Here is a 27,635-nt window from a genome sequence, read left to right as displayed (position 1 = left end):
TATAAAAATAAAAGTTTAATTATATTATCTATTAAATGAAATCAATACTAGGTCAGAGCATCTAAATTCAAACATAAATACCAAACTCATAATCCTCAATATACTAAGCTACATATTCATAACCACTAAAAAATTAAAGTTCTGCTATACAGATCATCAAGCTTGCTAGTACGAACTCTAAGCCTAAAATATCCTTCATCCCTATTGTCTGCATTCACCTGGAGAGAGAAATATAAAAATAGAAATATACCTTATCAGATCAAACATAAGTTTTTTTATGTCAATGCATCATTTAAAAAAATAATAGATATTGCAAAATAAAACATTTCATAGCATAATATATTAAAACAAGTCATAAAGTCAATCATACATACAAAAATCATCCATATTTCATAAACATGGTTATAAGATCAAACACATTCTTAAAGCATTCTTTTGTCATATAGTCTTATCATAGTTCAAAATATTGCTTACATATATTCGTACTACGGTTACTTTATACCCATGACAAAGCTTGTATTCGTAATCGACATAAATTCATGTTTCGTATGTCAACTTTATACATGCTAGCTGGACTTATGTTCGTATGGATGCTAGCTTTGGGTGCCAATCTTTTCAATTTTACAGATCATACATAGCTATTTGAGAGCCTTTAAAAAAATTATATCTTTTTCTTACAACATACACATAAATAGATGAAAAAAATACTACATAGCATGATTAGAATCATATTTAATAATAAAGCTATTTTCATCAAAATATGTATAAAATTATTTTTCATAATAAAGCATGATTTTATAATATATATGTTGATCCATAATTTTAAGAAAATATGACATTTTTATTGGCAATATCATATGTATAGAATATATGATAATTTGAAAAATAATAAGGAGTGCGAGATTTACTTACAAGTTCGAAAACTAGCAAGGAGTATAAAGTTTACTTACCTCTTTTGTCTTAGACTGTCAGACTTCATTAATAAGCGACTCTGTTAGACTTATTTGAAATATTAATAGAGAAATAAATTAGGTGGACTTCTAGACCTCCTCTTCCCTCAACAATACCAGAAACAAAAAGAAGCAAAAGAAAAAAAAAGGAGAAGCTCATATCTTTCTGTAAAGGCTGCATGTGATTGGGCTGGCCTCCAAACAAGGCGGCCCAACACATGAGAAAAAGGGGGAGGGAGACCCCGATTGGCTCCCTCCCCTGTTTCCAAAACCCCTCTCCCCTCCTTCCGAATCTGTGAGGCCCAATAGTCCCACATCGGAAAGACTCGTTCCAGAGCCTGGGCATATGAGGCGGGTGTCTCCAAATCCTGCAGACGCGTTTTGGATGGAAAACAAAACCGGGGAGGGGTGAAGGACGCTTGCGTGAAGCCCCAGAACCGGACAATATCTGGCAGGGGAGCCCCGTGTTCCCCCCTCATGTGGCCGCCACGTGGGCAGTAAGTGCCTCACGTGCCTCGCAGAGGCGGGGGCGTGACATTTGGTATCAGAGCCGAGGACGGCTCTTGTCCGATGGTGGGAAGGGTGTGAGGCCCAATAGTCCCACATCGGAAAGACTCGTTCCAGAGCCTGGGCATATGAGGCGGGTGTCTCCAAATCCTGCAGACGCGTTTTGGATGGAAAACAAAACCGGGGAGGGGTGAAGGACGCTTGCGTGAAGCCCCAGAACCGGACAATATCTGGCAGGGGAGCCCCGTGTTCCCCCCTCATGTGGCCCCCACGTGGGCAGTAAGTGCCTCACGTGCCTCGCAGAGGCGGGGGCGTGACAGAATCCATCAGAGGGGAGGTTAGAGGGCGATTTAAACCTCCCATATCGGGCGAGGAACGTCCCTTTTTCTCTCCCTAGGGCATCAACCGAGAGCCCTCTCACACACACACACACACAAAAAAAAAAAAAGGGTTTGGGTTTTACCTTGCCTTGGAAGGAATCGGAGTGTTCGCCATCGATCCGGTCGGGAGGACCTCGTCGGAGGCAAGGTGAGCATCTTCTCCTCCTCTTCCATCATCTTTGGCCGTTATTTCCTTGGGGATGTGGTCGGGAAGCCGCCAGACTGATGGGGAAAGCCGAGCCTCTGTCGGCCTTCTTCCCTTCCGTTCCGGCCGGCTGTCGCCGGGCGTGTTCTTCCCTTCTGTCCCGGCCGGCCGTCGCCGGGCATGGCACCACCATGGGGCGTCACCGGCCATAGGCCACCGGCTGCCAAGCATTCTCCTCCTTTCCGTCGGGAAGGAGGAAGGAAGAGGGAGAGAGGGAGAGAACCAACTCTCTCTCTCTCTTCTTTGTTGTTTTATTTACGGGAAGAAGAAGGAAGAGAGGGAGAGAGAGAGAGAGAGAGAGAGAGCCGACTCTCTCTCTTCTTTGTTATTTTATCTTCTCCCCTCTAGATGCTGTCTCTTATTAGTCTGTTTTCTCTCTAGTTTAATTCAGGGAGATCATGGATTGTTGGATAGTCTTGGAATACTAGATTTTAGAGGACCCTTTAGAGGATTAAACAGGAGTCCTGGATTATCATATATCTTGAGTAAATTTTAATGATGATTTGGTTCTGTAGGGGAACAATCTGTTGGACGAGAGGACGTTGAGCGGGATTCTGTGCATTCCGGTTCTTTATCGCCGTGAGGGCGGGTGATTGGTTGTCTAAATTTTCAACAAAGGTAAGGATCCTTGTACGCCAATCCTGCATGATATAATATTTTTATACTTAGATATGTATGATATGCTATAATCTAGATAAATCAAAATTAGTTTTATATTAAATTATATTTTGATCGTGTCGGCTTGTGGTTGATATTATGATCGTATTCGCTTGTGGTTGGTATTATGATGGATGCATGCATGCGCATAACTTACACCTACATAATTGGACTGATGGATGTGGTGCTCTAAACTAACCATGTGATATTGGTTGCCCCGTCACGGGCTGGAAACGTGACCGTGGTTAGTTTAAAGCCGGAAATAAATATAAAGAAATTGATGTGTGGATGTAAACTGGATTGTATGTAAAGGGACTTTGGGTTTATCTTGTTATTATGGCAGGCCCCGTCACAGGCTGAAAAATGTGGTACTTTGGTAGGCCCCCTCACAGGCTAGAAATGTGGAACTATAATATGCAGGCCCCGCCATAGGCTGAAAATGTGATACTTTGGCAGGCCCCCTCATAGGCTAGAAATGTGGAACTATAATGTGTAGGCCCCGCCACAGGCTCAAAATGTGATACTTTGGTAGGCCCCATCACAGGCTAGAAATGTGGAACTATATTGTGCAGGCCCTGCCACAGGCTGAAAATGTGATAATTTGGTTGCCCCACCACAGGCTGAGAAATGTAACCGAGATTTGACCCAAGGTCGGAAATGTGAGACACGGGCTGAAGTCGGCAGCCCCTGCCGACTTCAGTCCCGTTCTCTTTTTGGAAGGCCGGAACAGAGGATCGCGATTTGCGATCCTCTCCGGCTCTTCCGGGGATGATCGGGGCGGGGATGTCGCTAGTCCCGCGGCACCCCCCCTCCAGCTCATCCGCGGCCGAACCGCGGCCGCGGATCTCGCTCGGCCGCCGCGATCTTCGCGGTGAAGAGCCATCACGAGGGGGGTGATAAAAACCCCCCAAATCCTCCTCCCTAGGGCAAACCGAGCCCTCTTCCTCCTTCTCTTTCCTCCTTCCCTCCTCCTCCTCTCCGATCGGTGTGTCTTTCCGACCGAGCGCCGCCCGGATCCCCTCCGCGAGCTTCCCGTGCTCCGAGATCCAACCCCTCGGCTTCAAACATCGCCGCCGTCGCTTGACGCCGGACCGAGCCTCCCTCGGCCGGGATTTGCCACCTCCGTCGACCGCCGGTAAGCCCTCCTCCGTCGAGATTCTCCTCTCCTCTGTTTCAGCCCAAGCAGCCGAGATCATCATCTCGGTTGCTTCTCCTCCCCGTCGGTCCCTGCAACGCCGCCGGCCGCCATGGCGGCTGGCTGGCAGTCGATCGAGGGGTGGCCCCCGGCCACCCAAGCCGGCCACCCCCGCCGGCCACCTCCCTCTCTCCTCCGTCTCTTCTTCTCCCCCTGTTCGTGGGGGGGAGTTTGGGGAAGGAGGAGGCCCATCACGGGCCAAATTGGGCCGTTGGGCCCAGTCCATTGCAGGCCCAACTTGGGCCCAGTCCAGTCCGGTTGGGCCCAGTTGGGCAATACCCCCATGGGCCCAACTTGGATCCAGATCAAACCCGAGAATCCGAACCCGAACCCGAATCCGAACCCAAACCTGAACCTGAACCTGAACTGGAACCCGAACCCGAAACCCGGGATCCGAAACCCAAACCCATTTGACCAATAAACAGATTTTTTTGCAGTTAAGCCCTTGGCAGTATGCTATTTCAGAAATAGGGACTCCTGTAATTTGTATTTGATCCCTATAGGAAAGATTTATTACATAAAGGCCCCCAACTATATTTATTTAGTCCCCTCACTCAAGTTTTATTATAGAACAGTACCCTGTAATTAAGTATTAGTCCCTGCAATAAATTTTATTGCATAAATAAACCAGTTAGAAGCCAACCTTGGGGGCCCTATTTAGCTGGGTCTATGTGGGCCCATTGGACCGTGCCCAATATGGGCCCTATCTGGCCATGCCCATTATGGGCCAACTCTGGACCCTGTTGGGCCGTGACCAATAGTATTATTTTTGGATTTTGCTTAGCTCTGAAATTAATAAGGAATTAATTAAATTTAAACAGGTGAACCTGATCCGTCTATCTGAAGTAGGAATCAAGCGAGAAGAAGTAAGTAACTTAATACTTCGAGTGTGATTTCTAAATTATTTGATAAATAGATTAAATTCTGAAATATGTTTTGTATTTAGTAAAATAGGTCTGACATGTTAAATTTCTGAAAATTATGCTTTGAAATCCGTAAACTATGATTGGAAAATTTATGAAATCTGTTTTTATATATATGTATTCTCAGCATGGCTATGATCTGTTCTGTTCTGTTCTGGCCCCGCCAATGGGGATTATACGTTGGCCCTGTCGACTTGTAATCTGTGAGGAACCGGTTTCGACACCGTACCACCGGTGATTAGAATAGTGGTATTTGGACACCGTACCACCGGTGATTAGAATAGTGGTATTTGGACACCGTACCACCGGTGCATAATAATAGTGGTGTTTGGCACCTTGTGCAACCCATGCCACTGGGTTACGTGGCCGTAGCCTATTATGTTGAGATTCTGGTATAAGAGTTTTTGGAAAAATGATAATAAGTTTTGAAAACAACAAATGATGTTATTTATGATTTATTCCAGACATTATCCTGTATTTTGATCTGATATGCTCTGACCCCACTCTGGGGTATTTTGTTGCTTACTAGGCTAGTGTAGCTCATTATTCTGTTTTCTTCATTTTTCAGATCCAGAGGCTTGATCACACGGGATTGGGGAGTGTGTTAGATTTTCCGACGATTCCTTCAGTTATTGACATTTTAGTTAGTTTAGTTTGGACATTTGAATTATGTTGGCATATGCTATTTTGAAATTTTGTAAGTCTGCTTTTGAACAATTTAAATAATTATGTCATCTTTGAATAGCTGTATCTGCTTTGATATGATCTGCTGCCTTGCACGCCTGTGCGGTCCGCCGTGTGGGCGTGCGGCGTCTGCCGCGCCTTGGGCTCGGGGCGTGACAGATTTGGTGGTATCAGAGCTTAGGTTTCAGATTCCTAGGGATTGTATTTGAAATAGTCAGATTGAGCTTAAGTTTTAGGATCTTTAGGATTCGTCAGAAAGTTTGAGAGATGGGTAGACATTAGGCCATTAGATGAAGGCATTTATTTGCTTTTGTTATTGATAAATTTGAGTTATTTTATCATAATTTTGAAATGCTAAAATTAGACTGCAACCTAATTATGGTCGTAACCAAAGTGTGAATGAGCTACTCTAAGAGTTTTCTTGGTAGAGCAACTTGTATTTCAAGTTATGATTAATTAGATTTTGACTAAATTAAGTGAAGGAATATTAATCATGAGTTATTATCGTGCAATGTAATTATTTGGGAAGTTTAACTTGATATCAGGCACTGTGAATATTGCTTCTAGTTGAAGTTAATTATTTTGGTAGCAATTTAAGATTCATCTATAAAAAGATGTTTAAAGCTTGGACTAGAAAATATTCATTGAAATCTGTATGTGGATCATGCATGGAGCTCGTATATGGAAGGAAAATATACTTTGGGATGAGACTTAATAATTCTTATTTGGCTCTACTTGAGACTTAAAACAATTAAGATTGATATTTTGATGGAAAGTCAATTAGTAATCTTGAGAATATTGGTGGATTTAAATATTTTTTTTTGGGTTGGTCGAAAATAGGACTTGCTTGATTTAGAAAAGTTCTTGATGCTTGAAAGAAAATAAAAAAATAAAAATAAAAATAAAAATCATTGCAAAGTATAGTATTTTTGATTTTGATCGATATGGATATCATTGTGTTATTAGTAAATTCTCTAAAGTCCAGTAGATTTACAAGATCCTGAAATGTTTGCAGTATTACAAATAAAAATATTTTACTTATTTGAGGAGTTGATCTCAATGTAAAATCATAGAGTTTATATCTTTGTGGAATTTCTTGTAAATCTTTGAACCAGATTATTAGATTCTTGTTAGTTAAATATTTATAAATCAAGGCTATGAGTTGATTATGGATTTTGTATCACCGTATGAGAAATGCAAGGGGAATTTCATGAGAGGCAAAAATAAGTTTAGCCTAAAAGAAAAGATTCGGGATGATTAAATAAGCTCCTGAGTAAGTTAATCGATCGAGAATCTTTTAATTATCGAAGCTTCGAATAAATATCAACTTGTATAATAGAATTGTTAAGGAAAACTAGAATTGGCTTAGTTCAAATTTGGATCTAGAATATGATTGCTTGATTATATGATGGTACAAATACGATAACTATCTCAAGGGTTAATCATGATCTAGTGTACTTGGGAAGCAAGGATAAAATTTTGTTTGGATATTAAAAAAAAAAAAAATTTGCTGATGATGTGGGATCAATAAGAAAGTTTGGAAAATATTGATCTGAGTTGTGCAGCAGAAATTTGATTAACTGAGTAAATTTAAACTGGTCAAAAATATTGACTGTGTTTTGGTAACATGTTATGATGAAAGACTATGTTATTCAATAATGAAAGATTTTGTTAATAAGGGAAGGTGAACACTATTGATTCTCAGGTCAATCCTGATATGATTATGTTATTTCTTGGATAGACTTTGCTATTTTTGGGTATGCTAAGAAAATAATAATAATAATGATAATTTGAACGTATCATGACTCGGGTTAGTTGATTGATGACCAAATATGGTCTAATTTGTTAAATATCTGAATAAACCATGCATTATTTGCTCTCATCTTATGATTTATAAGTTTAAGTTAAAGGCTTTGTGGCATATTGAATCATGGTATCAATACTTTGCCTTCTTAGACCTACTTTTGCGATTTGATACAAATCATTTTTGAGATAAATCGTTGCTATCTAATGATTATCAGTACATGTTCATTTTGTGAATCATATTCTTAGCAACATAATAATTTGACTCTAAGGTTAGTTATTATCCTTTGAGGGATCAGCACACTACCGGTTGCTTCTGTTTATGCTTATATACTATTTGATACTGGTGCTGCACATTCATTATGTCATCGATATTTGTGCGAAAACATGATCTACCTTGCATGCTGTTAGAGTATGATTTGCATGTTAACACCCCTGCTGGAAGTGGGATGATGGGTAATCAGGTCTGCAAGACTTGTCCGGTTCAGATAGTAGGTAAAGACTTGCCTGCTGATTTGATAGTTATAGATACGCATGACTTTGGCATAATTCTCGGTATGGGCTACTTAGCATCACACTTTGCTACCATTAACTGTCATGAAAAGCGGATAAAATTTTAGATCCCTCGAGATACTGAATTCAGCTTCATCGGCAGTGGTGCATATACCTCCCCTCGAATTATTTCTGCTATGCAAATTAAGCGACTACTTAGAAAGGGGAGTATGGCATATATTGCCACAGTGGTTGACACTAGACAGTCAGATCAAAGATTTGAAGATATCCCAGTAGTAAATGAATACCTCGATGTCTTTCCGGAAGACCTCCCTAGCTTGCCACCAGATAGAGAAATTGATTTTGCAATTGATTTGATTCCTGGTACCACACCAATCTCTAAGACCCCCTATAGAATGGCTCCAGTTGAAATGAAAGAATTAAAGGAGCAGTTGCAGGATCTTCTTGATAAGGGTTTCATCAGACCTAGTGTTTCACCTTGGGGAGCCCCAGTCTTATTTGTAAAGAAGAAGGATGGTAGTATGAGATTATGTATTGATTATCGAGAGATAAATAAAGTAACAATAAAGAACAAGTATCCTCTACCAAGAATTGATGACTTATTTGATCAGTTAAAGGGGTGATGCGATTTGGAATACGTGGAAAACTCAGTCCACGCTATGTGGGCCCCTTTTGAGATTCTGGAAAGAGTAGGAGCTGTGGCATACAAATTGACACTCCCACCTTCACTGTCTGGAGTCCACAACGTTTTTCATGTTTCTATGTTAAGAAAGTATATTCCAGATATGAGCCATGTGGTAGAAGTGGCTCCTTTGCAGCTTAGAGAAGATTTGACATATCCTGAGCAGCCTGTACGTGTGGTTGATAGAAAAGAGCAAGTATTGAGGAGGCACACGATTCCTTATGTTAAGATCCAGTGGAGCAATCACTCAGAACGTGAAGCCACGTGGGAGCTGGAGGACAAGATGAAGGAAAAATATCTGGACCTTTTTGCAAGCTAAGGTATGTTAAATTTCGAGGACGAAATTTTTCTAAGGGGGAGAGAATGTGAGACACGGGCTGAAGTCGGCAGCCCCTGCCGACTTCAGTCCCGTTCTCTTTTTGGAAGGCCGGAACAGAGGATCGCGATTTGCGATCCTCTCCGGCTCTTCCGGGGATGATCGGGGCGGGGATGTCGCTAGTCCCGCGGCACCCCCCCCTCCAGCTCATCCGCGGCCGAACCGCGGCCGCGGATCTCGCTCGGCCGCGCCGATCTTCGCGGCGGAGAGCCATCACGAGGGGGGTGATAAAAACCCCCCAAATCCTCCTCCCTAGGGCAAACCGAGCCCTCTTCCTCCTTCTCTTTCCTCCTTCCCTCCTCCTCCTCTCCGATCGGTGTGTCTTCCCGACCGAGCGCCGCCCGGATCCCCTCCGCGAGCTTCCCCTGCTCCGAGATCCAACCCCTCGGCTTCAAACATCGCCGCCGTCGCTTGACGCCGGACCGAGCCTCCCTCGGCCGGGATTTGCCACCTCCGTCGACCGCCGGTAAGCCCTCCTCCGTCGAGATCCTCCTCTCCTCTGTTTCAGCCCAAGCAGCCGAGATCATCATCTCGGTTGCTTCTCCTCCCCGTCGGTCCCTGCAACACCGCCGGCCGCCATGGCGGCTGGCTGGCAGTCGATCGAGGGGTGGCCCCCGGCCACCCAAGCCGGCCACCCCCGCCGGCCACCTCCCTCTCTCCTCCGTCTCTTCTTCTCCCCCTGTTCGTGGGGGGGAGTTTGGGGAAGGAGGAGGCCCATCACGGGCCAAATTGGGCCGTTGGGCCCAGTCCATTGCAGGCCCAACTTGGGCCCAGTCCAGTCCGGTTGGGCCCAGTTGGGCAATACCCCCATGGGCCCAACTTGGATCCAGATCAAACCCGAGAATCCGAACCCGAACCCGAACCCGAACCCAAACCTTAACCTGAACCTGAACTGGAACCCGAACCCGAAACCCGGGATCCGAAACCCAAACCCATTTGACCAATAAACAGATTTTTTTGCAGTTAAGCCCTTGGCAGTATGCTATTTCAGAAATAGGGACTCCTGTAATTTGTATTTGATCCCTATAGGAAAGATTTATTACATAAAGGCCCCCAACTATATTTATTTAGTCCCCTCACTCAAGTTTTATTATAGAACAGTACCCTATAATTAAGTATTAGTCCCTGCAATAAATTTTATTGCATAAATAAACCAGTTAGAAGCCAACCTTGGGGGTCCTATTTAGCTGGGTCTTTGTGGGCCCATTGGACCGTGCCCAATATGGGCCCTATCTGGCCATGCCCATTATGGGCCAACTCTGGACCCTGTTGGGCCGTGACCAATAGTATTATTTTTGGATTTTGCTTAGCTCTAAAATTAATAAGGAATTAATTAAATTTAAACAAGTGAACCTGATCCGTCTATCTGAAGTAGGAATCAAGCGAGAAGAAGTAAGTAACTTAATACTTCGAGTGTGATTTTTAAATTATTTGATAAATAGATTAAATTCTGAAATATGTTTTGTATTTAGTAAAATGGGTCTGGCATGTTAAATTTCTGAAAATTATGCTTTGAAATCCGTAAACTATGATTGGAAAATTTATGAAATCTGTTTTTATATATATGTATTCTCAGCATGGCTATGATCTGTTCTGTTCTGTTCTGGCCCCGCCAATGGGGATTATACGTTGGCCCTGTCGACTTGTAATCTGTGAGGAACCGGTTTCGACACCGTACCACCGGTGATTAGAATAGTGGTATTTGGACACCGTCCCACCGGTGATTAGAATAGTGGTATTTGGACACCGTACCACCGGTGCATAATAATAGTGGTGTTTGGCACCTTGTGCAACCCATGCCACTGGGTTACGTGGCCGTAGCCTATTATGTTGAGATTCTGGTATAAGAGTTTTTGGAAAAATGATAATAAGTTTTGAAAACAACAAATGATGTTATTTATGATTTATTCCAGACATTATCCTGTATTTTGATCTGATATGCTCTGACCCCACTCTGGGGTATTTTGTTGCTTACTGGGCTAGTGTAGCTCATTATTCTGTTTTCTTCATTTTTCAGATCCAGAGGCTTGATCACACGGGATTGGGGAGTGCGTTAGATTTTCCGACGATTTCTTCAGTTATTGACATTTTAGTTAGTTTAGTTTGGACATTTGAATTATGTTGGCATATGCTATTTTGAAATTTTGTAAGTCTGCTTTTGAACAATTTAAATAATTATGTCATCTTTGAATAGCTGTATCTGCTTTGATATGATCTGCTGCCTTGCATGCCTGTGCGGTCCGCCGTGTGGGCGTGCGGCGTCTGCCGCGCCTCGGGCTCGGGGCGTGACAGGAAAGATAATTAATCCGGATCAAGTTGAAGAAAAGGCATTGAAACTATAATACAGGTTTATAAGCTATCCTATGCTATATCATTATTGTGTGGCTGGACTTTTATTGATGTTTTATGTACATATTTATATTGATTATTTGAGGTTTGATAGCCAGTTTATGACTTCATGATATGTGCATCGACTTGTCGTGATTTTCAGATTTATATTATTATTGTGTTGGTGTGGATGTATAGAGATTCTTACTGGGCTGTAAAGCTCATCCCTTTTTCTTCTTTCTTTTTATCAGAGTTGCAGGATGCTTAGATTTGGATGGGATGGGCGCAGAGTGCAAGTATCAGAGTCATTAGCTAGTTAGTTTGTTTGTACTTCTTTGATGTCGATGAACATTTGAAGATCTTGTAATTGAACTAATTTGTTTATTTGGACATGTTGGACTGCTCTATTTGAATTACTAGATTAATTGTGGATTTATTGGAATTTTGTTAATCATAGGCCTTGCATGATCTTTAGGGCACTGCTCTAGGGCTCATGCGGCCGGTCGCGTACCGAACCCGGGTGCTGGGTCCGGGGCGTGACAGAGTGGTATCAGAGCTTAAGGTTTAGGTATCCTAAGGTTTAGGTTCAGACGAGTGTGAGTGGGGGAAAAATATCTAATGACTTATTAAAGTACCCTCTAGATACATTTTCTTTGCAATCTTGAAATGTTAAAAGTAACTTGTGTAGGTTGATATGGCACGAGGGAGTGGACGTGGGCGTAATAGGAGGCCGACTCACTTTGTCGTTGGCTCCGCTGCTTGGACGCCCTCCGAACAACAAGAAGGTGCTCCACCCTCGCCGGCCAGGAGTATGCACCCGCAGGAACAGCACGTCAACCCTATTGGTAGTGCTTTGGAGATGGGAACCCCGGAAACTCCAAGGACAGGAACCTCGGGTGAGCCTGGAATTCAGCTTAATGAACCACTGAGTGCTTTTCAGATGATGCAAACAATGATGCAACAACAAGCTACTTCCCGTTCAGACATGATGAGAATGATGGAGATGCAACAACGCTTCATGGAACAGCAGCAACAGTTTATGCAGCAACAGTTACAACATCAGCAGCAGCAGATGACTCCCCAGTATTTACAGGGGGCTACAAGTCGGCAGGAGCATCATGTCAGTTTGGCAGAATTCAAAAAGTTTGCACCATCAGCTTTTAAAGGCACTTCTGACCCTTTAGAGGCCGAGACTTGGCTAAATGAAATGGAATAAGTTTTCAATGCTCTGAGATGCCCTGATGAGGATAGGGTCACTTTTGCTACATTTATGCTGCTGGGAGAAGCGGATATTTGGTGGAATGTGGAAAGAGGAAAGATGGGACAGAATGCTACATCTTTGACTTGGGAAGGATTTAAGGAGCTTTTCCGTGATAAGTATATTCCCCAAAGTGTGAGACGACAGAAATTTCGAGAGTTTACCCGGTTAGAGCAGGAGAATTGACGGTCGCAGAGTATGCTGCAAAGTTTGAGGAACTGGCCAGGTATGCCCCAGGACAGGTGGAGAATGAGAGAGAACGAGCTGAAAAGTTTGAAAGTGGACTTAGAGCCCGAATCAGACAACAGGTGTCTACCTTCGAGCTTTCTTCTTACAAGGATGTGGTTAACAAGGCTTTAGTAGTTGAAAGGGGCTTGAATGACACTCAAGAAGAGAGGGAAAGAATTTTGAAAAAGAGAAACAGACAAGCAGAGTTACAAAATAAGGATGGCAAAAATACTGAATTCAGGCCCAAGAAACAAACTGCTGTGAATAATAAGGCTCAGCGCAAGGATACTGTGAAATGCTATAGATGTGGCGGACCCCACTATCAGAGCGAGTGCAACTGGTTCAATGGGAATTGCTTTTCGTGTGGCCAGCTGTTGGGAACCCGCCCATGCCGCTGATATTTCAAAAATTTTCAGATGGCAGCGGAATCGGCATGCACGGGTTCGACGTTCATCGCATGAACGCTTGTTTCGAGACCTTTCGTAATTAGGTAAGAATTAAAACTTTTAGAACTAATAGGAAGATCAAATCTTCACCTTGCGCGGGTAGATGATCACCGCGAATCTGAATTCGTGGTTTTGGAAGAGGGTTCGTTTGAAGCCATTCAAACGTCCGGCCTCTACGGGTATCCACACGAAGTAGAGAACCGATCAAAGCTTTCTTGTCTTCCCGGGGTGCTAGCTCCCTTGCAAAGACTCCTTTGATGGCTGATCTCTTCTCTTTCTTTCAACTCTTGAAAGTGCTTGAGAGGAGGAAGAAGAAGAAGGAACTCAAGGAAGAAGAACACAGCTTCTGCAGCCTTCTTTCTTTTTCCTGCGTTGGAAGAAGGATTGGAGGAAGAGGAAGACGCCAACGCTTGGACCTTGCTCTTCCTTTGCTTGCGGCTGAACCAAGAGAGGAGAGGGGAGGGTGGCGGCAGCAAGAGAAGGATGGCTCCAATACCTAGGGCGCCGGCCTCATGGTGCTTCTTATAGCCATCAAGGGCTCCTCCAAAGTAGGAGCCCTAGATGGTTTTCCAAAGAAAGAAAGGGGGGGTGCGCCGGCCCCTCTCTCTCCTTCAATCCGCACCATCCAAGATGAGAGGGGCTGATGCCCCTCTTACTTGGTTAACCTAATCCTCTTCCAAAGAGGATTAGGTGCCTCTCTCATGGTTTAATCCTAATCTAATTAGGATTGGCCAAATTGGGTTCAATCTATACTAGTCCTAATCCAATTAGGACTTGAATGAACCATGACTCAATTGAACTCTTCAATCCTAATCCAATTAGGAGTCATGTTGATTCATTAGATTAATAATTAATTTGGACTTAAGGAATCCTAATCCAATTAGGATTTGTTTAATTTTAGTCCTGATCCAATTAGGACTCTACTTGAATCCGAAGTCCTAATCCAATTAGGATTTCTAGAAATCCTACTCCAAGTAGGAATCCAATTTTTAATTCAAAACTCCTAATCTCATTAGGATTGAGGAATCCTATTCCAAGTAGGAATCCCAGTCCTAATCCAATTAGAACTCTAGTTATCCTACCCGAAGTAGGATTCTTGTTTCAAGTCCAATTAATTAATTCCTTTTTCCTTCTTCAACTTCTTATCAATCAAATTGATTTCTTGTGATTCCTAATCACGATTTCAACCATCGGATCGGTCAATACTTCTAGTGTGTGTGACCCCATAGGTTCTATTCTGACTGGTAGTGAGATATATTGTGATCTCTATCACTATATCATTGAAAACTCCTTTCAATGGGTTGGAACAATTCCAACTCAACTCATTAGGGTTTATCGATCATCAAGATAATCCCTATGAGTCCCACCATCCACCAGTGACACCTAGCAGCATGTAGTGGCTACCCAGCAGAATGGAATGATGAACCTCTAGGTGCAGTTAACATGTGATACAGTCCTACTATCGTGGATCCCTACAGGACGGAGGTCATGGACAACTCGTCAAACCCCATCGTCTGTCATATGTCAAGATTTATTCGACTCGAGTTCGATAGTGAAAAACTCTTTCTCCACTGTGCATACTGCCCCGGCCGAGGTCTTACGAACTCAGTCTTATAAATCACATAGGATCTCTCCTTATCTATCAAGGTCGATAGATTCCATATAGGTGCATACCCTACTCCTACAGTGAACTTACTGCAGCCAATCTACACTGCATGGACCCATATGGCTAGAGACCATGTATGTGTGCAGTCAAACTACAATAACCTCACTGTGAGTAGCCGAAGCGCCGCAGGTCAAAGGACCAGTCACACTACTGCAACATCAAGCAAGTCACTGACGAGTGGATAGACATCCAAGTGACTTCTTGTATTGGTCACGCTCAGTACCCTTGTTCTCTAACAAGCACCTGCACTATCACTTCAGTGTCGCTACACTGTGGACTCAAGTCTCGTCCATCCAGAAGGAGAGTGATCTGTGCACTGATCGGATCGATCACCGTCCTCGTGATGATCCTTTGATCAGGAGCATTTAGAAATTAATCACCAATGATACATGGCTCAAATTCTCAACTCTTGAGAATATGTATCATCATCTTATTAATTTCTTGGACGATTCATAGACACATAAACAATATGAATGAAAAAGATGCCTTTTATTTATTCAATAATAAATAGTCAAGTACAAAATTATGTCCCTAGAATCAACAATGTGTCAGCCAAATTGGCTTCTAGGGCATACATCTAACAATCTCCCACTTGCACTAAAGCCAATTGGTCATATATCTTAGGCCCATCTTCTCAAGGTGGGCTTCAGTCTTTTGCTGACTCAGCTGCTTAGTGAAAGGGTCTGCCACGTTATCCGCAGAGTCTACTCTCTGCACCTCTACATATTTCTTCTCCACATAGTCGCGTATGAGGTGAAAGCGCCGCTCTATATGCTTAGACTTCTGATGAGACCTTGGCTCCTTAGCAAGGGCTATGGCGCCATTGTTATCGCAGTAGAGTGTTATGGCATCTGATGTCATCACATCCAGCTCTGCAATGAATTTCTTGAACCAGAAGCCTTCCTTAGCAGCTTCAGAGGCGGCGATGTATTCGGCTTCCATAGTCGAATCAGCAATGATCGGTTGTTTAGAACTCTTCCAATTCACCGTACCACCATTGCACAAGAACACGTATCCAGATGTTGACTTCCTGTCATCGACATCAGTCATGAAGTCTGAATCTGTGTACCCTTCTACCTTTAACTCTGATGATCCTCCAAAAACCAAGAATAAATCTTTAGTTCTTCTCAAGTACTTAAGAATATTCTTCACAGCTGTCCAGTGTTCTTCACCTGGATTCGACTGATATCTGCTTGTGACACTCACAGCAAGAGCTATATCAGGTCGTGTACATAGCATGGCATACATGAGGCTTCCTATTGCCGATGCATAAGGAATCTTGCTCATGCGTTGAATCTCCTCAGATGTGTTGGGGCACATCTTCTTGGAGAGATGAATTCCATGCCTTAGGGGTAAGAGACCCCTCTTGGAGTTTTCCATGCTGAACCTCTTCAGCACCTCCTCTATGTACATTTTCTGTGACAGGCCAAGCATCCTTTTAGATCTATCTCTATAGACCTTTATTCCCAAAATATAGGATGCTTCCCCAAGGTCTTTCATGGAGAATTCTTTTGACAACCAGACCTTGACCGAGGTTAGCATGGGAATAACATTCCCAATCAGGAGAATGTCATCTACGTACAGTACGAGAAAAACGACAGCACTCCCACTAACCTTTTTATAAACACATGGTTCCTCCTCGTTTTTGATGAAATCAAACATTTTGATTGCATCATCGAAACGAGTGTTCCAACTCCGAGAGGCTTGCTTTAGTCCATAGATGGATCTTTGCAGCTTGCAGACCTTGTGATCTCCATCACTGGAAGTGAAACCCAAAGGCTGTTCCATATAGATATCTTCATCAAGATATCCATTCAGGAAAGCAGTTTTCACATCCATCTGCCAGATTTCATAATCATGAAATGCTGCAATGGCAAGCAATGTTCGGATGGATTTTAGCATGGCTACAGGTGAAAAGGTCTCCTGATAGTCAATGCCTTCGCGCTGACTATACCCTTTCGCCACAAGCCTTGCCTTATAGGTCTCTACCTTTCCATCCGAACCTATCTTCCTTTTGTAGATCCATTTGCATCCAATAGGTACAATACCTTCTGGTGGATCTACTAAGGTCCAGACTTGGTTGGAATGCATGGAGTCTATCTCTGACTTCATAGCTTCCAGCCATTTCTCGGAATCGATATCAGATATCGCCTCGTTGTATGTTTTGGGATCCTGTATGTGATCCCTATCTCCCACTAGGAACATTTCCTCAGTATCCTCTTCAAGTATACCTAAGTATCTATCGGGAGGATGGGAGACTCTACTAGATCTACGAGGTGGTTGAGGGACATCGTGTACTAGCTCCTTATGAATAGGTTCTATAGGATCCATGACTCGTTGCTTTTCAGAGACTTTCTCTTCAAGCTCAATTTTCCTCCCACTGCCTCTATCAAGGATAAACTGATTTTCCAAGAAGATGGCATGACGGCTCACAAACACATTGTGATCCTCTGAGACGTAAAAATTGTATCCTAATGACTCTTTAGGATATCCTATAAAACGAGCACTTATGGTCCTAGCCTCTAACTTGTCCGCCTGTAGTCGCTTGACGTGGGCCGGACATCCCCAAATCTTGAGATGAGCCAGACTTGGTTTCTTACCATGCCATATCTCATACGGTGTGGTAGGAACGGATTTAGAGGGAACTCTATTCAATAAATAAATCGCTGTGAGTAAGGCATCTCCCCAAAGGAACATAGGTAAATCAGTGAAGCTCATCATGGACCTGACCATATCCTTTAGGGTCCGATTTCTCCTCTCTGACACCCCGTTGAGTTGAGGTGTTCCCGGAGGTGTCCATTGTGAGACTATGCCGTTTTCTTTGAGATAGTCCCGGAATTCCCCACTAAGGTATTCTCCTCCTCGATCTGATCGAAGAGCCTTAAGAGATTTTCCAGTTTGTTTTTCTACTTCATTCTTGAACTCTTCGAACTTTTCAAAGGATTCAGACTTGTGTCTCATAAGATACACATACCCATACCGTGAATAATCATTAGTAAAGGTAATGAAGTAAGAATAACGTCCCCTGGCTAGCACATCGAATGGGCCACATACATCTGTATGTACTAGGGTAAGTATTTCAGTGGTCCTCTCCCCATGTCCTACAAAGGGTAGTCTGGCCATCTTTCCTTGAAGACAGGACTCGCAAACTGGATATGACTCGGAAGTCAATGAGCCTAAGAGCCCATCTTTATCCATTTTGTTCATTCTATCTTCTCCAATATGGCCAAGTCTGAGGTGCCACAAATATCTTTGGTTTATCTCATCTCTGGATCTTTTGGATCCTTTGGCACTCACAACTTGCTCGGTAACATTCACAGATACATCCATATGTAAATGGTAGAGACTGTCAATCATAAAACCACGTGTGACTATTTTATTTCTCAAATAAATAGAACAACAGTCTTTGTCAAATGTAAAAACATGACCTTCCTGTGCTAGACATGAAACAGAAATCAAATTTCTGCTAGCAACAGGTACATAATAGCAGTCTCTAAGTATTAAACTAAATCCAGACGGTAGTCGCAGATGGTAGGTGCCCACAGCCACAGCAGCAACTTTTGCCCCGTTGCCAACCCGAAGGGTTACCGCACCTTCCGCCAGCCTTCTACTTTCCTTTAGACCCTGCATGGTAGTGCACAAATGAGCACTAGAACCAGAATCTATAACCCAACTAGAAGTAGAAGAAACCGTTAGATTAGTTTCAATAATGAGCAAGTCTATACCTTCTGAAGGTGTGTCACCTTTCTTGTTCTTTAGGCTCTCGAGGTATGAAGGACAGTTTCTCTTCCAGTGGCCTTCGACATTGCAGTGGAAACATTTTCCTTTGTCGTTAGCCTTTTTCTTTTGAACTTCCTTCTTTGGCTTCTTGTCTTTCTTCTGCTTCTTTGTAGGCTTCCTTTTCTTCCAAGTAGACTTTCTCTTGGAACCAGAAGTCAACTCAGCAGCGAGGACATTGCCCCTTGAACCTTTCAAGGCTCCCTCAGCAGTTACCAACATGTTGATTAGTTCAGTCTTAGTGCATTCAATCTTATTCATGTGGTAGTTTACTATAAACTGACCAAATGAATCAGGAAGTGACTGTAGGATCAAATCCACTTGCAATTCCTTGTGCATGTCCATACCGAGCTTCTCAAGCTCCTCTAGGTCCTTGATCATGGTCAGACCGTGATCATGGACAGACTGCCCTTCGCGCATCTTCGCTTTGAAAAGCCTCTTGGACACTTCAAAACGAGCTGTGCGACTCTGCTCACCATACAACTCTTGTAGGTGTGCCAGTATGTCCCTAGCAGTCTTTATATTTTCATGCTGGCATTGGAGTTCATTAGACATAGATGCCATCATATAGCATTTTACTCTAATGTCATCGTCCAACCACTTTTTATGCATCTCACGCTGAACATCAGTGGGACGTGCTGGTAATGTGGGGATATCTGAATCAAGTATATAGCCTATCTTCTCACAGTCCAAAACTATTTTGAGATTTCTAAGCCAGTCCTTGTAATTGGTTCCGGTCAGTCGGTTGGTCTCAAGAATACGGGTCAAAGGGTTTGAAGCCGACATTGTATCTGCAGAGAGTAAAGATTCTAGTTAGACTTTTGTACTTGATCCTAATCTGTCCTAAGGTCTTTTAGAACAAATGTGACTCCCACTATTTTCTCGAATTCCTCACACTCCCCTGGTAGGAAAACGGAAATCCCACACGACTAGGGTTTCTAGTGGGTACTGCGGTCCCACCAATTTACATGCCACCTCACCTAACAGTTATTGGTGACACATAGATGGATGAGTGTACAACTCTTGTACAATGCTTCTCAAGCATGTTGCAGTGCAACTTGGTCTCTAAGCCATGAAGACCTCACCTAACAGTTATTGGTCTCATTTCTTAGTTAAGTCAGACCCACCGTATAACCGTAGGAATAAAGTCGTCATTGGGTCCTCACCTAACAGTTATTGGTGCCCAACCCCACCTTTACCCTACAACATCTCATGTCTATAGAGAGGTCCAGCCCCCCAATGCAACTTGACCACTGTATCCAGCCGAGACAAGTCAACATCAGAAAGGCCTTAGCAGCTCTACTACAGTGGAAGACCTATTGACTTAATATTGGTTAATCAGGTCTTAGTGTTTGCAACTTGAGCCTTTCATAAGAGGTAATCGAACAATTGGCCAGGTAAGCAGGTGGGAGGCTCCCCTTACTCAGAGAGTAAGGTCCTAATTAAGTAACCACCTTTCATGCTTTCCTAGACACCAATTAGATCAATTAATCTAATATGACTTGCTCATGTCGGTTCACTCTCGACTTGATTGAGGAGGTTTTGATTTAGGTCTCAATTGGGTTTGCTACATCACATGTAGACCTATCTACCCGACTCTCATTTACATCACATGCAAACGGCGCATTGCAGGCAGTTATAATCGCGGCAATAATTAAAGCTAAACTTTAACTAGGTGATGATCATGGATTCTAATTAGGTCGTATTACAAGCACATGCACATCAATCGATCAAGTGGTCTTCAACTCTTGAATTGGATCCAAGCTTCCTTGATTCGATCCTTGATCAACTCTTGATCCCATCGCCATCAACCGCTTAGATCACCTTTCATCTCATGCCTTTGCTTCAACTTGATCGTTGATGTACATCACATCACAGAAATACAACCAGATGTAAAATAAAAATAAAAATAATTTACATCTCCTTTTAGGAGGCACGCAGGCCTCTCAAAACATCAAATAAGATGCATGCAAGCATCTGAAAAATTACATGACATCGCAGATCACATCGCAGGTCATTACATTTGATACCAAAAGGGGTTGAATCCTATGATCATCACCGTATGCTACAATTATAATTTTCAGATCTGAAACTTAACTGATTATATCATGACATAGGTCGCTGATCATGCTAATCATGATTCTAAACTTTGTAATCCCATTAACAATGCAATTAGAATCATCTTTTTATCACATAAAAATCAGCATGTAAAAATCAGCACCCCTGAAAAATCTGCATGCAGAATTTTTCAGCATGCATGATCATTTAATTTTCAGATCTAATATGCCTTTAGATATTTAATTCTTACCTTAATCTACGAAGCCTAGGCTCTGATACCACTGTTGGGAACCCGCCCATGCCGCTGATATTTCAAAAATTTTCAGATGGCAGCGGAATCGGCATGCACGGGTTCGACGTTCATCGCATGAACGCTTGTTTCGAGACCTTTCGTAATTAGGTAAGAATTAAAACTTTTAGAACTAATAGGAAGATCAAATCTTCACCTTGCGCGGGTAGATGATCACCGCGAATCTGAATTCGTGGTTTTGGAAGAGGGTTCGTTTGAAGCCGTTCAAACGTCCGGCCTCTACGGGTATCCACACGAAGTAGAGAACCGATCAAAGCTTTCTTGTCTTCCCGGGGTGCTAGCTCCCTTGCAAAGACTCCTTTGATGGCTGATCTCTTCTCTTTCTTTCAACTCTTGAAAGTGCTTGAGAGGAGGAAGAAGAAGAAGGAACTCAAGGAAGAAGAACACAGCTTCTGCAGCCTTCTTTCTTTTCCCTGCGTTGGAAGAAGGATTGGAGGAAGAGGAAGACGCCAACGCTTGGACCTTGCTCTTCCTTTGCTTGCGGCTGAACCAAGAGATGAGAGGGGAGGGTGGCGGCAGCAAGAGGAGGATGGCTCCAATACCTAGGGCGCCGGCCTCATGGTGCTTCTTATAGCCATCAAGGGCTCCTCCAAAGTAGGAGCCCTAGATGGTTTTCCAAAGAAAGAAAGGGGGGGTGCGTCGGCCCCTCTCTCTCCTTCAATCCGCACCATCCAAGATGAGAGGGGCTGATGCCCCTCTTACTTGGTTAACCTAATCCTCTTCCAAAGAGGATTAGTTGCCTCTCTCATGGTTTAATCCTAATCTAATTAGGATTGGCCAAATTGGGTTCAATCTATACTAGTCCTAATCCAATTAGGACTTGAATGAACCATGACTCAATTGAACTCTTCAATCCTAATCCAATTAGGAGTCATGTTGATTCATTAGATTAATAATTAATTTGGACTTAAGGAATCCTAATCCAATTAGGATTTGTTTAATTTTAGTCCTGATCCAATTAGGACTCTACTTGAATCCGAAGTCCTAATCCAATTAGGATTTCTAGAAATCCTACTCCAAGTAGGAATCCAATTTTTAATTCAAAACTCCTAATCTCATTAGGATTGAGGAATCCTATTCCAAGTAGGAATCCCAGTCCTAATCCAATTAGAACTCTAGTTATCCTACCCGAAGTAGGATTCTTGTTTCAAGTCCAATTAATTAATTCCTTTTTTCTTCTTCAACTTCTTATCAATCAAATTGATTTCTTGTGATTCCTAATCACGATTTCAACCATCGGATCGGTCAATACTTCTAGTGTGTGTGACCCCATAGGTTCTATTCTGACTGGTAGTGAGATATATTGTGATCTCTATCACTATATCATTGAAAACTCCTTTCAATGGGTTGGAACGATTCCAACTCAACTCATTAGGGTTTATCGATCATCAAGATAATCCCTATGAGTCCCACCATCCACCAGTGACACCTAGCAGCATGTAGTGGCTACCCAGCAGAATGGAATGATGAACCTCTAGGTGCAGTTAACATGTGATACAGTCCTACTATCGTGGATCCCTACAGGACGGAGGTCATGGACAACTCGTCAAACCCCATCGTCTGTCATATGTCAAGATTTATTCGACTCGAGTTCGATAGTGAAAAACTCTTTCTCCACTGTGCATACTGCCCCGGCCGAGGTCTTACGAACTCAGTCTTATAAATCACATAGGATCTCTCCTTATCTATCAAAGTCGATAGATTCCATATAGGTGCATACCCTACTCCTACAGTGAACTTACTGCAGCCAATCTACACTGCATGGACCCATATGGCTAGAGACCATGTATGTGTGCAGTCAAACTACAATAACCTCACTGTGAGTAGCCGAAGCGCCGCAGGTCAAAGGACCAGTCACACTACTGCAACATCAAGCAAGTCACTGACGAGTGGATAGACATCCAAGTGACTTCTTGTATTGGTCACGCTCAGTACCCTTGTTCTCTAACAAGCACCTGCACTATCACTTCAGTGTCGCTACACTGTGGACTCAAGTCTCGTCCATCCAGAAGGAGAGTGATCTGTGCACTGATCGGATCGATCACCGTCCTCGTGATGATCCTTTGATCAGGAGCATTTAGAAATTAATCACCAATGATACATGGCTCAAATTCTCAACTCTTGAGAATATGTATCATCATCTTATTAATTTCTTGGACGATTCATAGACACATAAACAATATGAATGAAAAAGATGCCTTTTATTTATTCAATAATAAATAGTCAAGTACAAAATTATGTCCCTAGAATCAACAATGTGTCAGCCAAATTGGCTTCTAGGGCATACATCTAACACCAGCAGGGCCACAAGGCAAATACCTGTCCTAATCGCAGTGAGCAACAGGCTCGACAAACGTCTCAGCCTATTTCGGGAGCTCCAGCAAATCAAGTATCTCAGAATGAACAACAACGAGGAGGACAGCAGAGGCCTAGAACTCAGGGGCGAGTCTATGCTCTTACACAACACGATGCCGACGCCTCTAACACCGTGGTGACAGGTACAATTGAAATCTCATCCATGAATGCCTATATTTTGATTGATCCTGGAGCTACTCATTCTTTTGTATCTGCTAATTTTGTTGGAAGAAATAGTACATTGATTTCTTTGCCACTAGAGACTGAACTGTGTGTCTCCATCCCTAATGGAGATGTAATCTTAGTTAACTTTGTCTGCAAAGATTGTTTCTTGAATATTGAAGGCAGGGAAATGAAAGTAGATTTACTAGTCCTAGGGATGAAGGATTTCGACATGATCCTTGGGATGGACTGGTTGGCAGCATATCATGCCACTGTTGACTGCTTCGAGAAAACAGTAAAATTTCAAATTTCTGGTCAGCCAGAGTTTACTTTTAATGGCAACAGAATGTTACCTCCGCCAAAAGCAATTTCAGCCATACAGGCCAAGGGACTCCTTCGAAAAGGTGATGAAGGATTCTTAGCCATGGTAATGGGCACCCAGCTGGAAGAACTCAAACTAGAGGACATTCCTATCGTGAGAGAATTTTCTGATGTCTTTCCAGAGGATTTGCCAGGATTACCCCCTGATAGAGAGGTTGAATTCTCCATTGATTTGATTCCTGGCACTGGACTGATTTCTAAGGTCCCATACCGGATGGCTCCAGCTGAATTAAAAGTGCTAAAGGAAGAACTACAGGAGCTGTTGGATCAGGGTTTCATCAGGCCTAGTATTTCTCCTTGGGGTGCCCCTGTATTATTCGTGAAAAAGAAAGATGGCGGTTTTCGGCTTTGCATTGATTATCGAGAAATAAATAGAGTAACAGTGCGGAACAAATACCCTTTACCGAGAATTGATGATTTGTTCGATCAGCTGCAAGGGGCACAAATCTTCTCAAAACTTGATCTACGCTCCGGATATCACCAGTTGAGAATAAAAGCTGAAGACATACCAAAGACAGCATTCAGAACTAGATATGGACACTATGAGTTTTTGGTTATGCCCTTCATGCACCAGCAGCCTTTATGGATCTTATGAATCGGGTGTTCAAACCCTACCTGGATCAATTTGTGGTAGTATTTATTGATGACATTCTAGTCTATTCAAAAAGTCCACAAGAGCATGAGGAGCATTTGAGGATAGTATTACAAACTCTTAGAGAAAACAAGCTTTATGGCAAGTTGCAGAAATGTGAGTTCTGGTTAAACAGTATCACCTTTCTCGGGCACGTGATCTCCAAGGATGGCATCTCTGTCGACCCAAAGAAAGTAGAGGCAGTAGTTGATTGGAGTAGACCTACTAATGTGTCCGAGGTGCGCAGCTTTTTGGGAATGGCGGGATATTATCGGAGATTCGTTGAGGGATTCTCTCGTATTGCCATGCCTCTATCTCGTCTAACCCAAAAGCAAGTAAAATTTGAATGGAAGGAGGATTGTGAGCAGAGTTTTCAGGAGTTGAAAAGACGATTGGTGACAGCTCCGATATTGGCCCTTCCATCTGGAACAGGAGGCTTCAGCATCTATAGTGATGCATCACGCAAGGGCCTCGGTTGTGTTCTTATGCAGAATGAGAAGGTGATAGCCTATGCTTCTAGACAGTTGAAACCATATAAGCTGAATTACCCTACACATGATTTGGAGTTAGCAGCTGTGATCTTTGCTTTAAAAATATGGAGGCACTATTTATATGGTGAACATTGTGAAATTTTTACGGACCATAAAAGTTTGAAGTATATTTATACTCAAAAGGAGCTAAATTTGAGGCAAAGGAGATGGTTAGAGCTATTAAAAGATTATGATCTAACTATCAATTACCATCCGGGAAAAGCAAATGTTGTGGCCGATGCTCTAAGCAGGAAATCTCCAAGTAAATTAGCGGCTCTGATCACTACACAAAGAAACATTTTGTTGGACTTGGAGAGATATGAAATTGAAGTACGACTGCATGATCCTCAAGTACGACTTGCTAATCTTATGGTGCAGCCTACCTTGATTGAAAGGATTAAGTCATCTCAAAAAGAGGATTCAGAATTACAGAGGGTAAGGGGAACAGTAGAGTCTGGTGTTCAAAGCGAATTCCATGTGCATGAGGATGGTTCCTTAAGATTCGGTAGCAGATTGTGCGTCCCTAAAGTTTCAGAATTAAGGAATAAAATTTTAGAGGAGGCTCATAGCTCGGCTTATACAATGCATCCAGGAGGCACCAAGATGTATCAGAATTTAAAGAAACATTTTTGGTGGAGTGGTATGAAAAAGGATATTGCTCAATTTGTAGCCCAGTGTCTAGTATGTCAGCTGGTAAAAGCAGAACATCAGAGACCTGCGGAACCATTACAGTCTCTACTTATTCCTCAATGGAAGTGGGAGCATATCACCATGGACTTTGTGACTAGCTTGCCAAAAACCCTACGAGGTAATGATGCTGTATGGGTAATTGTTGACCGGCTAACCAAATCAGCACACTTTTTGCCTTTCAGAGTTGGTTTCTCCTTAGAGAGATTGGCAGGTTTATATATAGAGCATATTGTGAAGTTGCATGGGGTTCCAGTTACCATTGTGTCAGATAGGGACAGTAGATTTGTATCACAGTTTTGGAAGAGTCTTCATAAGGCTCTTGGAACCAAATTGAGCTTTAGCACAGCTTTTCACCCCCAAACCGATGAACAGTCAGAAAGAACCATCCAGATTTTGGAAGACATGTTGAGAGCTTGTGTCATGGATCTAGGAGGAGCATGGGATGGCCACTTATCATTAATAGAGTTTGCTTACAATAATAGCTATCAAGCAAGTATACAAATGGCTCCTTTTGAAGCGTTGTATGGCCGGAAATGCCGATCTCCTATTTGTTGGGATGACGTGGGCGAGAGAAAATTGTTAGGCCCAGAGTTAGTACAACAGACTGTTGATAAGGTGCAAGTGATCAGAGAACGACTTCGTACAGCTCAGAGTCGCCAGAAGAGTTATGCTGATAATAGAAGGAGAGAACTTGAATTTCAAATTGGAGATCATGTTTTCTTGAGAGTGTCACCTACAAAAAGTGTGATGAGATTTGGGGTTCGTGGCAAATTGAGCCCTAGGTATGTTGGTCCGTTTGAGATTTTGGACAAAGTTGGGGAGGTGGCGTATCGATTGGCTTTACCACCGGCTTTGTCTAGTGTGCACAATGTTTTTCATGTGTCAATGTTGAAGAAATATGTCCCAGATCCGAGTCATGTGGTAGCATATGAACCATTACATCTTCAGGAGGATTTAACCTATGAGGATTTTCCGGTACAAATTATGGACAGGAAGGATCAAGTACTACGACATCGAACCATTCTTTTTGTGAAGGTACAATGAAATAATCATACAGAAAGAGAGGCTACTTGGGAGCTCGAAGAAGAGATGAAAGTCAAATATCCGCAGCTTTTTGAAACTTCAGGTATGTCAATTTTGAGGGCGAAATTTTTTTTTTAGTGGGGGAGAATGTAAAGGCTGCATGTGATTGGGCCGGCCTCCAAACAAGGCGGCCCAACACATGAGAAAAAGGGGGAGGGAGACCCCGATTGGCTCCCTCCCCTGTTTCCAAAACCCCTCTCCCCTCCTTCCGAATCCATCGGAGGGGAGGTTAGAGGGCGATTTAAACCTCCCATATCGGGCGAGGAACGTCCCTCTTTCTCTCCCTAGGGCATCAACCGAGAGCCCTCTCACACACACACACACAAAAAAAAAAAAAAGGGTTCGGGTTTTACCTTGCCTCGGAAGGAATCGGAGTGTTCGCCATCGATCCGGTCGGGAGGACCTCGCCGGAGGCAAGGTGAGCATCTTCTCCTCCTCTTCCATCATCTTTGGCCGTTATTTCCTTAGGGATGTGGTCGGAAAGCCGCCGGACTGATGGGGAAAGCCGAGCCTCTGTCGGCCTTCTTCCCTTCCGTTCCGGCCGGCTGTCGCCGGGCGTGTTCTTCCCTTCCGTCCCGGCCGGCCGTCGCCGGGCATGGCACCACCATGGGGCGTCACCGGCCATAGGCCGCCGGCTGCCAAGCATTCTCCTCCTTTCCATCGGGAAGGAGGAAGGAAGAGGCTCTTCTTTGTTGTTTTATTTACGGGAAGAAGAAGGAAGAGAGGGAGAGAGAGAGAGAGAGAGAGCCGACTCTCTCTCTTCTTTGTTATTTTATCTTCTCCCTCTAGATGCTGTCTCTTATTAGTCTGTTTTCTCTCTAGTTTAATTCAGGGAGATCATGGATTGTTGGATAGTC

At 43.1% G+C, this 27,635-nt stretch overlaps 2 long non-coding RNA genes across 2 annotated transcripts; one reads left to right on the top strand and one right to left on the bottom strand.

Moving 5' to 3' along the window:
- LOC103697364 (uncharacterized) lies at positions 1-27,269 on the bottom strand. Its single transcript, XR_015976048.2, has 2 exons — positions 27,132-27,269; positions 1-218 (listed from the first exon to the last, which is right to left on the bottom strand). It is a non-coding gene; the product is annotated as an uncharacterized LOC103697364 (long non-coding RNA).
- On the top strand, positions 1,065-13,025 carry LOC149767866 (uncharacterized). The gene is made up of 3 exons (XR_016399741.1): positions 1,065-1,985; positions 2,558-2,660; positions 11,455-13,025. It is a non-coding gene; the product is annotated as an uncharacterized LOC149767866 (long non-coding RNA).
- Positions 27,270-27,635: the final 366 nt, after the last annotated feature.

This window comes from Phoenix dactylifera, chromosome 3 (genome assembly GCF_051530095.1).
Source record: "Phoenix dactylifera cultivar Ajwa chromosome 3, Ajwa_hap1_PhDact_Kaust_v1.1, whole genome shotgun sequence".
NCBI classification, from domain to species: Eukaryota; Viridiplantae; Streptophyta; class Magnoliopsida; order Arecales; family Arecaceae; genus Phoenix; species Phoenix dactylifera.
Note: the sequence above shows the minus strand (reverse complement) of the source record. Positions and strands in the feature narration are given on the sequence as shown.